General features: G+C 43.6%; 1 pseudogene; it reads right to left on the minus strand.

Annotated features, from left to right (window-relative positions):
• Nucleotides 1–14,253: 14,253 nt before the first annotated feature.
• Nucleotides 14,254–14,841, minus strand: LOC105722043 (high mobility group protein B1-like; annotated as a pseudogene).
• Between the last annotated feature and the right edge of the window lie 1,463 nt (nucleotides 14,842–16,304).

A 16,304-nucleotide genomic window follows, 5' to 3' on the forward strand; every position in this document is an offset into this window, starting at 1 on the left:
TGCTCCTAGTGTCCCGGTGTGCGGAAAAGTGAGGGTCGCTTATGAGGTCAAAAATGGAGGTGTTGAACAGAATCACAACATTTTCCGTACAGAGGCTAACATACAGGTATAGGATTTGATGGACTACTATTGATTACACTCTAAGCGGGTGGCTTAACATCCTATCGTAAGGAGATAACAACCACAAGTTCTCCAACATCATTTTGTGTAGATTTGAATGAAGAATAGGAAGTCTGGCTGACATACAACATCTCAACACAAAAGTCAGGGAGCAATGGCTACACACCAGAGGAAAAAAAATGGTCATGTTACGTAACTCAGTTTGCAGGGCTTTTCTCCTTAGCATAGTACATTTGGAAGGTTCTAAAATTTTATCTCTTTTCATATATGGCAGGTGGATACATCAGTGTGCCAGGTGGGGCTGGCTGTGCTCTAGAGTACTGGCTGTCCCTGTACCCAATCTCCTACCACAAAGGGCTCAACGTTTTCAGCAACAGTGTGTGTGCCTTTATTTGCAGCTCAGATAAATATCTTCTAACAATCAATTCATCTGAAAAATATTTATTGAGTACTATATCGTTGTGTGTGAATATATATATATATATATATATATATACACAACGATATAGTACTCAGTAATATATGTCAAGATGTCAAGTATGGCAGAAAGCATGGGGGTGTAACTGAGGATATAGAGGCTCTGTCCTAGAGGAATGTACTTCTAGTGAGAGAGACAGATGGTAGGCAAACAATTTTAGGACAATGGGCAGCTGCTATGATGGAGTCATGTTGATGTTCCTGTGGGAGCACAGAGCAGGAACTCCCTGGAGCTGAGCATTTTGTTTGTTTGTGACAGGGACTTGCCCTGTTTCCCAGGCTGGATGCAGTGGTGCCATCATAGCTCACTGTAACTTCCAGCTCCTGGGCTCAAGCCATCCTTCTGCCTTAGCACCCTGAGTAGCTGGCTTACATCACCACACCTATATGAGTTTTAAAATTTTCTGTAGAGAGAGGTCTCACTATGTTGCCCATCTGGTCTCAAACTCCTGGCCTCAAGAAATTATTTTGCCTTGACCTCCCAAAGCACTGGAATGACAGGAGTAAGTCACTGGCCTCAGCCCTTGGAGCTGAGTCTTGACAAGAGTTAGCTAGATGAAGAAGGAAGGGCCACCAGATGAAAAATTCACAGCAAAGCCTGAATGAAGACTCAGGATTTCTGAGTCCTGGTCGAGCATTTTTCTTACTTATCTGGGTTTTCGAAATCTCATCTAGAAGAGACTCATATTCTTGTTTAATCTGGCAGGACTTTTTTTTCTTGTATGGTTTATTGGGAAATGAGATATTTTGCCCTGCTTGACTGATTCACCTATTAAAAGAATTATATAGTCACTGCTCTAGACAACCACTTCCTCAGTGAGAATGTGGTCCAGTAGATTCTGTGTCCTGGTCTTTCACACATTATTTATCATTTTTTTTTTCAGATGGAGTCTCACTCTGTCACTTGGGCTGTAGTGCAGTGGTGCCATCTTGGCTTGCTACAACCTCTGCCTCCCGGGTTCAAGCAATTCTCATGTCTCAGCCTCCCAAGTAGCTGGGACTACAGGCATGCACCACCATGCCCAGTTAATTTTTACATTTTTAGTAGAGACAGGGTTTTGCCATGTTGGCCAGGCTGGTTTTGAACTCCTGACTTCAGGTGATCCACCCACTTTGGCCTTTCAAAGTGTTGGGATTACAGGCATGAGCCACCACACCCAGCCTATTATTTATTATTCTAACCTGTGTTCCAACACACTTTGATGACCTGCTTGTTGAGTGGCTTTCAGAAGTGAGGCTTTGCCTTTCTTCCTGGGATAGTGTCATCTGAGTGCTTGTCTAGACTCAGTTCTAAGTGACTGGTCTCTTTACCTGCCGTCCCCACTGACGAGTTAGACCTAGGCAGCATCCCAATGTGACTCAATCCTCCCTGGAATCAGATGAGTGGACTTGTGGGTGGGCTCTACCAGCCTAGCTGAGCAGTCAGACCCTCTCCATGAGAATCTGGAATAGAGATGCTTCCAAATCTGGGGACTGACTTGGTTAGCTGTAGGCTCCAAGTACAGTTATGTAGAGTCAAGTTTCATGGTGAGGCTTACTTATGCAAAGCAATAAGCAAACTGAAGTTGTGAAGGAGCAGAAACCCTGAACGGCAAGGGGAAGCCAGTCCATAGGGAGGGTATGGGAGCAGGTGTACAGAGAGAAGCCAAGATGAGCGATGATATGGCTTGAGAAACGGTTGCCATTCATTCTCTGGTTTCCTCGAGACCCAGCTGTACTTCCTACAGCTGAGTTCTGTTAGATCGCTCTGTAACTTGTTCAATAAACCTTTTGCTTGAGTTGGCTCGCGTGGGTTTCTGATCCTTCAACAAAAACTTCCTGCAATTCTAGCAGTCCCAAATCGATCTCTCCCCAGGTCTTTCAGCTGACACGATTTCTTCCCCTTTTGTTACCTAGTCTATGAGAATGAAGGAGATTCTGTTGGCATCAGTGATTTTCTTTTTCAGCTGTTGCAAAGGTATTTTACATTTGCAAGGGGTTAGAGGCAATGACTCTGTAGTTTCTCCCACAGAGGGGGAGCAGATTCACTGGTGAAGTCAACGATGGCCACTTACAGGCAGTTCCACATAAGCAGTGCATTGCAACACAGAAATATTAAATAATTGAGAGCATAACCATACTAATAGGATCTATGTCTGGCTACATGATAGGCCATGAAAAATATCAGACCAGGAGTCAGGGGGACAAGATGCATAGCTCCAAGCCTGCCTCTAATTGGCTGCGTGATTAAAGGCATCGGTGCTTTCAGTGCCCCTAGCGGTTTTGGTGGCCTCCTCCCCTTGCTCACAGGATCAAATGAGACAAGGTATGTGAAAGCGCTTTGAAAAAGTACAGAGTACCTTACCCTGAGATATGTAAAGGACTATATTTGGTTACTGGGAGCTGGAAGGGGCTAACTTCTTTCCCACATGTCCTATCAAAGACACATGTGCAGGACAGCTGGTGAATACAGATTGTTGAAGCGCTGCCCCTGGCTGTGCTTTGGAATCGCAGTGGTGCTTTACAGACCCAGAGGGGCCGCCTTACCCAGGCTCTCTGAATCCAAAGCTCCTTGATCAATGCTTGGCGGCCAGGGCTGAGACTCCCTTCTGCTGCCCTGCCTCCCAGGTGGGCACACAACTCTGGGAGGCAGCAGGCCTAGGTTGGCTTCTGGTGCTTGGATGTCTCGCCTGGCCCCGGGAGGTCAGAGCCCTAAGAAGAGACAGCAGGAGCCAGAGCGCCCAGCTGAACAGAGACACATGCTCATCCTCCCCCTCGCTGGTCACACTAATGGGAATGGTTAGGGGAGAAACTTTTCAGTGCTAACAGGCTGCAGCTGCTGTTGTAGCAGCAGCCAGGTGGTGAGTCGGCACAGTTGATGCCTGGCTTAATTTGCAGCAGGAAGTGGGGCTGGGAATGGTCTGCTTCCTCTGCCTCTCTGTCGTCAGCAGAGCCCTGCGTCCTGGTGAGCAGTGCAGCTGGGAGAGGTAATTGGATTTGACGAACATCTAGTCCTATGGAGACAGAATGCTTTAGGTTTTCCCATGAAGGTCAAAGGCAGGCCAGATAGTTTTAAGATTTAACCTCTGGCCTCTGAAAAGACAAATAATGGAAAGTTGTTTTTTTTTTAAAATGAGTTTGGTTGGAATTTTGGCTATTTCAAATGGTTAGGAGGATACACAAAATGAATTTAGCCCCTGAGAGTAAATTCTGGACTGTTCTAGAATCTTCTAGAGAATGGCCTGGCTCTTGCCACCTCTCCAGCCTCATGTCTTACACCTCACAGACACACTGGCATCTTCCAGGCATGGGCCCACCCCATACTTCCACCTCTTAGCACTTGTTTTTTTCTCTGCATAGGTTGACTTTATCCTAACTACCCATTTTTCTGGGCCAACTCCTGTGTAACCTTCAAAACTCAGTTCAAGAGTCACTTGTCCAGGCAGGTGCTCTGCCTCCACCCGGTGTGAATTTCCATCATAGAAGATCCCTTGTGCAGCTTGCTTGGATCCCTTCTGCCATGCACTGCTGCAGAGGGGGCAAATACTGAGCCTCCCCAAGCTGCATTCTCCTTGCATGTAAGATGGGACTAGTAATATCCATCCCTTAATTATTATTAATTTTTTTTGAGATGGAGTCTTGCTCTGTCACCCTGGCTGGAGTACAATGGTGCGATCTCAGCTCACTGTAACCTCTGCCTCCCAGGTTCAAGTGATTCTCTTGCCTCAGCTTCCTGAGTAGCTGGGATTACAGGCGCACACTGCCATGCCTGGCTAATGTTTTGTATTTTTAGTAGAGACAGAGTTTCACCATGTTCCCCAGGCTGGTCTCGAACACCTGAGCTCAGGCAATCTACCCGCTTTTGCCTCCCAAAGTGCTAGGATTACAGGCGTGAGCCACCATGCCCGGCCGGTACCAAGTGTTTAAAATGCCATCCGACAGTTCAACAAATGATTGCTACTGTTCCTCTTCAGGGATGACGGGTTTCCACATCTGCCTTTGAGGGCTAGCTCAGGCCCTGCACTTATTGTGGGCCCAGTAAACAAGGAATACTTGAGGGAGAAGGAGGAAAAACTAAGAACCTGATAAGCTTGTTATAATAATCAGTAATTATAATCATCTTTTTATAATTATTAGGCATTTATTTCTGCCTAATTATTAGGCACTGCTATAATGTATGCAAACATAACATTTATATAATACTTTCTGTGTGAGTGGCGTGTTCTAGGTAGAGTAGCTTACTTAATATAGTTACCCTATGGGCAAATCTTATTAACTTTAACTTTATCATTTACATTTTGCAAATGAGGAGCAGCCTGGCTCCAGAATTGTTGGCTCTAATCGCTACAGCACAGTGTAGTTGCTAGAAACACGATGAAAGCTCATCCGAGTGAAAAAGGCCCAGCCAAGCTCAGGCCCCTGGAGGCCAGAGTGGAGGGGGCTTTGAAAAGCACGTCCGTCAGAGAAGGCAGCACAGACCAGGAAAACACCACCGGCCAACATTCTCCGATGAAGTCTCTCAAAACAGGCCACTTACGAAAGTCACAGGGCAGGGGAACTGGCGTGTGCGGGGACAGGGCTGGGCAGGGAGAACAGAGGCTTAGTCCCCTCCCCTGGAAGAGGCACAGAAACTCCCACAGGGTCCTCCCTCTGCCTCAGTCACCAGCTGAGAGCATAGCCTCTTAAAATTAGACCCCCTGCCAGCCGTTGTCTCCCATTTTGGGATCCTGAGATGTCAAGCATCTCTGGCAACGTCAGTGTGGCTTTCGAAACGCTGTTTTGTGTACTTGTGTGCACTTATTACTGACACATATGCACTGGAAGGTGCCCCGGTCGCATGTTGTAACCAGCACCAAGGTTGTAACCAGCACCAAGGTTGGAAACAACATAGCAGCCATTTCCAGAGCATTTTGTTCTTTTACAATCCAACAAACATGTATTAAGTGCCTTCTATTCCTCATATCCTTACCTATTCACTACATATTTGCCAATAATCTACTGGGTGCCAGACTGTGCTTGGGAGTTACTGAAGATACACCAGTGAGCAAAACAGACACAGTCCCTGGCTTCACCAAGCATGTCTTTCAGTGAAAAAGACAGCTATTAGTCAAAGAGTCACACAAATGAACATGCAATTGCAACTGATGGCAAATGCAAGGAAGAAAAATCAAGATAGCTAACATCGATCATGCATTGCTCTGTGCAGCCTGCTCTGTGGATTATCTCCCTTAGCCCACTCACTCCCTTAGACCTATTAGGTGAATTGTATTAATATCTTCTGTCTACACTGGAGGAAACAAGTGAGGTCTTGCCCAAAGGCACCCAGCCGGAGAGGCAGAGCTGGAATTGAACTTGACTAGCTGATGTATGTCTCTGCATATCTTCACCATGCTGCAAAACTGCCAAGCCCAACTGAGCCACCAGCTCTGAGGGTTTTACATACATTAAGGCTAGGCATGGTTTTACATACACCTGTGCCTGTAATCTCAGCTGCTTGGGAGGCTGAAGCAGGAGGATTGCTTGAGCCCAGGGAGTTGAGGCTACAATGAGCTATGATCGCATCACTGCATTCCTGCCTGGGCAACGGAGTGAGACCTTGTTTCAAAAAATCTAAAAAACAGGCCAGGAGCGGTGGCTCACGCCTATAATCCCAGCACTTTGGGAGGCCAAGGCGGGCTGATCACCTGATGTCAGTAGTTCAAGACCAGCCAGGCCAACATGGTGAAACCCCATCTCTATGAAAAATACAAAAATTAGCCAGGCATGGTGGTGGGTGCTTATAATCCCAGCTACTAGGGAGGCTGAAGCATGAGAATTGCTTGAACTTGGGAGGCAGAAGTTGCAGTGAGCCGAGATCGTGCCACCGCACTCCAGCCTGGGCAACAAGAGTGAAACTCCATCTCCAAAAACAAAAACAAAAATAACAAAAAACAACAACAAAACCCCACATACACACACACCAGGGGATGGCGGGAGCCACACCAATGCCCCACCAAACTGTTTGCCCTTTTTCTTGTGCCTACCTTTTGGCAGATACTGAATCAGATTCAGTGCCCAAGGAAAATGGCAAGGGTCTAATCAACAAGTGTGTAGGAGTTCCTTCTGGGGGCCATGTGTTAGGATCCACAGGGACCAGAAACGTGTAAAGGATGACCCTGGCTCAGAAAGTCATGCTCATGGTCAAACAAGAACCTCAGGCCACAAGAGAGGAGCCATGACAACAATGGAAGGGGCTGATTTACTGCCAGAGGGATGATAGCTATAATGAGGGCTTGTCCATTTCAGAGGATGGAGGAATCACAGAAAAGGGGTAAGTAGTCAAGGGAGACATCAGGAGGGCGAGGACTCGACCTAGCCCTCACAGAATGGGTGGGACTCAGGTAGGCAGAGAAGCTGGGAGAGGTGTTCCATGTGGCACCACCTGATGGCTGGTCTGTGCTTCACGGGTGGGTCCCTGCTGACATGTCCATTCCCCAGACCAAGGGAGGAAGGCAGAATTCTGTTTCACAGGTACTGGCTCTCTGCAAATCTCAGGCAGCTCAAATCTACTGCAGCAGGAACTGCAAAGCTGAGACTATGCAACGTCTTTACTTTGAAGGGACGTTTTTTTCCTAACTCAATCTGACATAGACAACTGACAGTTAGCAGGAGCCAGCCCAAAGCTTGAGATGCTCTGACTCTGTTCTCACATGGAAAGAGCGGCATTACACGGCCCAGGAGCCAAGGGCCCCAGGACAGATTCCCTCACTAAAAGCAGGTGACCGTGGGCAAGATGTTGAAACTTTCTGTGCTTAAGTTTCTTCATTGAGGGCTTGTACAAAACTAGCATTTTATATCTTCTGAAGAAATATTGACTGCTCGACAGACTGCCTGGAACAGGACAGGTGAAGACAGCACAGTCAGAGGCACCAAAGCTTCCCAAGGCTGAGTCTGACCTGCCTAGTGAGGCCCATAGAGAACTGTCCAGTTGAGCCTTGAACAATGCGGGGTTAGGAGCACTGACCCCCACACAGTTGAAAAGACTCCTTTAACTTTTGATCCTCAGACCTTAACTACTAATAGCCAACTGTTGACCGGTAACATGAACAGCCAATTAACGCATATTATTTTTACAATCAAGTAAGCTAAAATAAAGAAAGTTTTATTAAGAAAATCATAAAGGCCAGGCACAGTTCCTCATGCCTGTAATCTGAACACTTTGGGAGGCTGAGGTGGGTGGATCACCTGAGGTCAGGAGTTTGAGACCAGCCTGGCCAACATGGTGAAACTCTGACTCTTCTAAAAATACAAAAATTAGCCAGGCCTGGTGGCAGGCACCTGTAATCCCAGCTACTTGAGAGGCTGAGGCACAAGAATCACTTGAACCTGGGAGGTGGAGGTTATAGTGAGCTGAGATCATGCCATTGCACTCCAGCCTGGGCAGAAGAGCAAGACTCTGTCTCAGGAAAAAGAAAAGAAAAGAAAAAAGAAAAAAAAAGAAAGGAAAGGAAGAGAAAAGAAAAGAAAATTATAAAGAAGAAAAAATATATTTGCTCTTCATTAAATGGCAGTGGATCATGATCATCAAGCCCTTCATCCTCGTGTTGTGTAGGCTGAAGAGGAGGAAGAAAAGGAGGGGTTGGTCTTGCTGTCTCATGGGTATTAGAGGGGGAGGTGAGGAGGTGGAAAGTGGGGCAGGAGAGGCAGGCGCACTTGGTGTAACTTGTATTGAGAAAAGATTCACATATAAGTGGACTTGCACAGTTTAAACCCATGTTGTTCAAGGGTCAACTGTATTCTGCTTTTCTATCTATCTGGTAGAGCTGCTTCCCAGAGTGAGGGTAGACACATCCTAATTCAGGATGTGTCTTTTCGAGGGCAGTGTGGTGCCCTCAAAGAAGGTAAGGCTTTAATGGGGTTGAATCTTTGCTTTGCTACTTATTGGCTGCATGACCTTAAACAAGTTACTTAACTTTTGTGAGCTGGTTTTAGTATTGGCCCAACGAGATACAATATTAATCTTGCTGGATTGTGTTAGGATTCAGGTTCATGTGCAACTAGACCTTGGCAGAGAGCAGGCTCTCTCTTCCTCATTTACAGGACATGTGTTCTTCCTACAGGCATGGGACCACACATGTGTCTTAGGAACTTCAACAGCGAAGCCAACTTATTTTGGTCAGCAGCAAGCAGACCCTTCATGATGTCACAGGGATGCCAGATTCTTTTCTGTATCTTCTTTGTCCTGCTTTTCTTGCTCCTCTGGGACTCCCATGCAAGGTCAGACTTAAACAGGCATAAATAAGGAACTAAAGACACATCCTCCAAATGATTGCTGTGCCCATATCCAAGTGACCTCAAAAACCCTCACACTTCACTGGCCTCAGTTTTGTAAACATATGTACAAGATCGTGTATCCCTCAGAACTTCTGTGAGAAGACAGTCTCCCTAGTGCTAGATGTTTTCAGCAGATGCGTTAATGCTAAAAAAAAACAGAAACATTTCCACACCAATGGGACAGAAGTACCCACTGGTTTTACGTCAGCTCCCCACCCTCCAACTGTGACTTGCAGGAGAGGAGTGAGCTTGGCAGAGACTAAACTTGCTCTTTTATTTTGATGCTGTTTCTTTGATATTTTGGCTTGACCCAACGGTGTCTCAGGAGTTCTAACAAAATAAACAAAAAACCCCACCATGTAGAAATTGCTTAAGATCATGTAATAACTAAAATCTTTTATATGTTTTAATTAGCTTTATTAAATATGTCAAAAAATAAGAGAAAAAGATACCATATAAATGAATAAATAGTTCTTACACATAGGCTCAGCCCAGACTCAAGGGAGGAACACATCTTCTCCGTATACATGTAGGACGCTGTTCCTGGTCTTGACAGATGCCCCACAAACTACTTTATGCTGCTTCTCCGCAGGGTGAGGAGCTACATTTGGAGCTTCTTCCAAGTCTCCAGTTCTGTGACAGAGACAAATCCCTGCCCTTTAAAGTACTGAACTAGAAACATGTTTATTCTCTGTTTAGGGCAGGAGACAGGATCCAAAGAAGATATCTTTTTTTCCTCCTAGACCTTTGGATTGATTTTGCTAGCTCCCAATACATATTGCCCTTGACTATAAATGCTGGAGTTGCCCTGGCCTCGGCCTTCGGATGGTGGTGGTGCCCATGGTGGTGGGAGAGAGAAAAACGTGTTGTGTGAACCTCTGACCACATTGTGCCAATGACTGGTAATGGAGGTCACCTGAGCTGAGGGTACTCCAGAGTCCATTTATCTTGCCTACCAGATGGTATCAAATATGCCAATTTTTGTGAGGGCCTGGGGATGCTTTAACCAGGAATCATATCTCTGTACATTGGCTTTTTCTGTTTTTAATCAAAAAGTTCAAAAACAAAGTCCATCACAGGTCTTATCTTTCCCTTTATGTATCTGGATGTCTTGTAACCAACTTCTCTGTTATGACTAGCAATTACTCTCACTCACCTCACAATCAATGTTTTTTCCTTTTTTTCTTGTTCCTTTTTACTAAATATTACGTAGAGTTTCCACAGTTGCTTAGGATACTGCAAGAACATGTCACTCCTACCTGACAAGAAAAATCCAGGTAATCTACAAAATAACTTTTTCAAGGTTGTAAGTTACAAAGCAACCAGGGGACTGAATTTCAAATGTGCTAAATCAAAGGTGTGACTGCACAGTCTTGTGCTAAGACCTCAGAAAGAGAAAGATTAGAGTACTCGGTCATGCATAAAGCTCTTTGAAGAGGCTGAGGTCCTCTAGGTTAAGGGTCTTGAGGTGGGGAGATTAGCCTGGATTATCCAGGGGGATCCAGTCTAATCACATGAGGGCTTAAGAGTGGAGAACATTTCCTGGCTGCTGAGAACTGGAGAAATAGCTCCCTAAAAAAGATTCTGCCCACTGTGCTGGCTTTGAAAATGGTAGAATGGAGTCACAAGCCAAGGAATGCGGATGATCCCACTGTAAATATAAAGATATATATAGGATAAAAGTAAATGGATGAGAACAGAAAATAAAGCAGGAGTGCTTATATTAACATCAAAGTCAAATTCCAAACTAGGAATTTTACTAGGGATAAGAAGAGCCTTTCTATAATGATGGAGGGGTCAATTCCTTAAGGAGCTATAACAACCCCAAGTGTATAGATATGAAAAAACACACCTCCAAATACATAAAGGAAAATATGATGGAACTAAAGAAGAAACACATATATTCACAACCACAGCTGGAAACGTCAACATTCCTCTCCAAGTGATTGACAGAACAAGTGGATAAAAAGAATCAGTAAGAATATAGAAGACTTGAATGACACAACTGTGGGAGCTGGACTCCAACGTGGTCTTCAGTGGTCTTCATACTTATGTGTAGTACCCTTCATATCATACTTGAAGTTTCTTCTATTTTTTAAATTAAAAAATCTATTGTATTTTTAATATTCATTTATTTGTGTTTATGAATTTTTTTAGAGATGAGGTCTTGCCATGTTGCTCAGGTTGGTCTGGAACTCCTGAGCTCAGGGGATCCTCCCATCTCAGTCTCCTGCGTGGCTGGGACTGCAGGCATGCACCACCGTGCCTGACTCTCAAAATTTCCGTCTCTTGTTCTTTACGCCTCATTCTATATGATTTCTTCATATTTATCTTCATTCCATTAATTCTCTCTTCATCTGTGTCTCATCTGCTGTTAAACCAACACTGAGTTTTTAATTTCGATTATCATGTTTTTGCCGGGCGCACCTGGGAGCCACCGTGCTTGGCACTTTGGGAGGCTGAGGCAGACAGATCACTTGAGGCCAGGATTTCAAAACCAGCTTAACCAACATAGCAAAGCCCATCTCTACTAAAAATACAAAAATTAGCCAGGCATGGTGGCACATGCCTGTAGTCCCAACTACATGAGAGGCTGAGGCATGAGAATCGCTTGTACCTGAGAGGCAGAAGTTGCAGTGAGCCGAGATTGCGCCACTGCACTCTAGCTTGGGCTCCAGCCTGGGTGACAGAGACAGACAGACTCTGTCTCAAAAAAAAAAATTATTATGTTTTTAATTTTCCAAATCTTGGCCATACAACATTTTTATTCTTTAAAAATATTGCATATATTATTTTTTATTCTATGTCTAATTTAAATTTCAAAAGTCCTTGTGGATTTGATTCTGTTGTTTTTCCTGGATCCATCTCATGGAGATTTGTTTTCTTGTTATTAAGTATTTTTTGTGACTTCACATTTGTTGGAATTTCATCTGTGGGAATTCTTTGTGTCCCCTTTTGAAAGTAGTTTCCTTCAGAGAAGATTTGTATCTGCTAGACGGGCACTATTTTTATTTTTTATTTTTCAGATGGAGTCTTGTTCTTGTTGCCCAGGCTGGAGTGCAATGGTTCAATCTCGGCTCACTGCAACCTCTGCCTCTGAGGTTCAAGTGATTCTCCTGCTTCAGCCTCCCAAGTAGCTAGGATTCCAGGCACCAGCTACCATGCTCAGCTAATTTTTGTATTTTTAGTAGAGACAGGGTTTCATCATGTTGGCCAGGCTGGTCTTGAACTCTTGACCTCAGGTGATTTGCCTGCCTCGGCCTCCCAAAGTGCTGAGATTATAGATGTGAGCCCCTGTGCTTGGCCTAGATGGGCACTATTAGCTCAGAAACTGGTTTTTAAAAAGACTCAGTTTGAAGTTTTTCTAGCCACACAAATAGTATGGATTGGGGCTACAAAACGATCTGAGAAATACCATGAAGTTATGAATCCCTGAGAAGTTTTTTCCCCCATTCATGTAATGCCAATTTACGAGGCAGCAATTTTCTTCATAGTCTACTCTGGGTGAGGACAGACTTCTTTCTGATTTGTTCTTGCACTGAGAGTGTAGCCCTTTGGGATCCTAGCATTATGAGGGTATCTTTTTACTTTCTTTGCTGTTTAATAACAACAACAATAATAATAATAGTCATTTGAGAGTAGTTTGAAGTTTACAGAAAAGTTGCAAAGAGCACAGAGAGTTCCTGCATACTCAGTTTCCCCATTAAGATCCTTTGATTACCTTGCACAAGTGCTTTTAAGCCATCTCGCTCATTTTTTTTTTTGGCATGGAGTTTCATTCTTGTCGCTCAGGCTGGAGTGCAATGGCGCATTCTCGGCTCACTGCAGCCTTCGCCTCCTGGGTTCAAGCGATTCTCCTGCCTCAGCCTCCAGAGTAGCTGGGATTACAGGTGCGCACCAACATGCCCAGCTAATTTTTGTGTTTTAGTAGAGATGGGGTTTCACCATGTTGGCCAGGCTGGTCTCAAACTCCTGACCTCAGATGATCTGCCTGCCTAGGTCTCCCAAAGTGTTGGGACCACAGGCATGAGCCACCATGCCCAGCCAAAGCCATCTTTTATTATTATTATTATTTTTTTTACAAGAACACTATGCCTTTTGTTTATTTATTTAGGTTACACGAATAAGTTCTTGAGTGGCAATTTCTAAGATTTTGGTGCACCCATCACCTGAGTAGTGTACACTGTACCCAGTGTGCAGTCACCATCCCTCCCCTCTCCCACCCTTCCCCCGAGTCTCCACAGTCCATTGCATCATTCTTATTCATTATGCCTTCTCATAGCTCAGCTCCCAAAGGTATCTCTTAGTACATTTCCCACCCTAGGCAGCCCTTGGTCTTTTGTCTCTCGTGTCTTATGTCCCTTGGGGTGTAAAACTTGAAACTTTGTAAGTTTCTGTCTTATTATGATGGTTTCTTATTTTTTCTGTATTTTAAAACTTTTTATTTAAGCCAATTTCTCTCTTACAAAAAAATTAGAGACAATTGCCATATACTTTTCCCCAAATTCCATAAACATTAACATCTTACATAACTGCATTACGAAGATCAAAAGCAAGACATCGATGTTTGCATGATACAATTTTCTGATATACACACCGTATTCAAATTTTGCCAGTTGTCCTACTAAAGTCCTTTTTCTTCTCTAGTATCCAGTCCAGGATCCCACGTTGTGCTAAATTATTGTCTCCTTGGTATCCTTTAATTTGGAATATTTCCTCACTTTGTGCCCTTCACTTTTCAGTTCAGATGTTGAGTATTTTGTTATTTTTAATGACCGCTTTGTACTTTATTATTAGAAGTTTACTTAAGCGGTTCCGTATGTATGGACTCCTCCTAGATTCTTTTCTTTTCTTGTCTTTTCTTCTTTTTTTGCTGTTAAAAACAATGATGAAATGAATGAATATGTAGGTAAATGAATCTTTTTTATTAATAAAAATTTGTATTTACTTAGAAGCATTTAAAATGTCAACAAAATAACTGTAATTTTTTTTTTGCAATTACAGAGTGGTATTCAGTTAACAGAACAACAATTATTTCATATAAGCTGCATCAGAAACAACCGATGATGAAAAAAACTACCACTGATTTGTGCTGGGCGCCACCAACAACCTGCTTTAATTTCCATGCCAGTGTACAGCCCCATACTGTAGCAGGCAAGGTTAGTGGCTACTGGACATATCACCAGGACAGGGCTATTTAAAGACACATTCACTAATGTGTCAACTATACAGAAAAGACACCGTACAGTTAAAAATAAATCTTACAGAGCCCTCCATTTTCAGTCTTTCTTTAAAAGGAGTGAGTTGCATACAGGGAGGTTAAATGTTTTAGAGACAAGAAGAGAAAACTGTGCTAGAACCAACTTATTCGTCATCATCATCTTCATCTTCCTCATCTTCCTTCTTTGTCTTGCTTTTTCAGTCCTGACAACTCCCTTTTTTGCTGCATCAAGCTTTCCTTTAGCTCGATAGGCAGCAATATCCTTTTCGTATTTTTCCTTCAGCTTTGCAGCCTTCTTTTCATAAGGCTGCTTGTCATCTGTAGCAGTATTATTCCACATCTCTCCCGGTTTCTTTGCAACGTCACCAATGGACAGGTCAGGATGTTCTGTGATTTTAGGGTGATACTCAGAACAGAACAGGAAAAAGCCTGATGGAGGCCTCTTGGGTGCATTGGGTTTCCTGAACAGGTTTTTTCTCTCCCTTTTGGAAGGGAGATGGGGTTTTATTCTTTTTCATAATGGACCTTGTCCATGCCTTTGCCATGTCTTCAAATTTTCCTTTCTCTTTAGCATGCATGGTCTTTCACATCTCTGAGCACTTCTGAGAAAACTCTGAGGAGTTGACTGGAGCGTCTGGGTACTTCTTCTTATGCTCCTCCTGACAAGCTTGCACAAAGAATGAAGATGATGACATTGTGCCTCTCGGCTTCTTAGGATCTCCTTTGCCCATGTTTAGTTATCTTTCCTCAGCGAGGCACAGAGTCACCCAGTGCCTGTCTGGCAAGTCCAGCTCTCCCTTGCCCTGGCGCTGTCTCTATGAAGCTCAATGTACTGCAATGGCTGTGAGAGTGGGAGCCAGATGCAGGCTCCGCACTTTCTCTTCTCTGTAACCAGGTACATGAATCTTTAGGTACTTATTCATAGGGTAAATTCCTAGAATGATATTACTGGGTTAAAATACCCTTGTGTAGATAAATATTGCAAACAGCATCATCTTTTTATTTTAATTTTAAAAACTTACATAGAGTAAAATCTACTTTTTTTGGTGTAAAATTTTATGAGTTTTACTCATGCATAGGGTCTTGAAACTAACAGCACAGGCAGAATACAGAACACTTTCAACACCTTAAAGAATTCCGGGCTGGGCGTGGTGGCTCACACCTGTAATCCCAGCACTTCAGGAGGCCGAGGTGGGTGGATTGCCTGAGGTCAGAAGTTTGAGACCAGCCTGGCCAACATGGTGAAACCCCATCTCTACTATAAATACAGAAAATTAGCTGGATGTGGCGACGGGAGCCTGTAATCTCAGCTACTTGGGAGGCTGAGGCACGAGAATCGCTTGAACCCGGGAGGCAGAGGTTGTAGTGAGACTGCCCATTGCATTTCTGCCTGGACAATAAGAGCAAAACAAGAATTCCCTTCTGCTTTCCCTCTATATTCAGACCCTCTTGTCCCTGGCAACCACCCGTCTGTTCTCTGTTCCTGTATTTTTGCCTTTTCCATAATGTCAAATGAATGGAATCATGCCATGTACAACTTTTTGGACTGCATTTTTTTCACCTAGCACAATACATTTGAGATTCATCCATCTTGTGTGTATGAATAGTTTGCTCTCTTTTATTAATCAGTAGCATGCTGTTGTACACATGTAAAGCATTGTGTTTACTCATACACCCATTGAATAACATTTGCAATGTTTGAAACTCCTGGCCATTATAAGTAAAGATGCTATAAACATTCACAGATGAGTTTTTGTAAGTTTTCATTGTTGTAGCAAAAACAGTATTTTAAGTACCCTGATTTGATCATTATACCTTCTATGTGTGTACCCTGTAAATAAGTATGCCAGAAATCACATGTAGCTCATAAATATGTAGTTTTACCTGTTTGTAATCATACCCCATAAATGTGCCCCAAAATACATACTATCACATATATACTATTATGCATCAAAATAAAAAAAAATTAAAAAATATTTTGAAGTAGATTTATTGGGTGATACAGCACACACACACACACACACACACACACATAATATTTTAAGAAACCACCAAACTGTCTTCCAGAGTGGCTGGACCATTTCGCATTCGCATCCACAATTGATGAGAGTTTGTATTGCTCTGCATGTATTCCAATATTTGTCATTATCAGTAATTTTGTTTTGTTTTGGCCATCTTAATAGGTGTGGAATGG

This window comes from Aotus nancymaae, unplaced genomic scaffold, assembly GCF_030222135.1.
Source record: "Aotus nancymaae isolate 86718 unplaced genomic scaffold, 86718_ANA_hifiasm-v0.15.2.pri h1tg000032l_0, whole genome shotgun sequence".
In the NCBI taxonomy this organism is placed as follows: Eukaryota; Metazoa; Chordata; class Mammalia; order Primates; family Aotidae; genus Aotus; species Aotus nancymaae.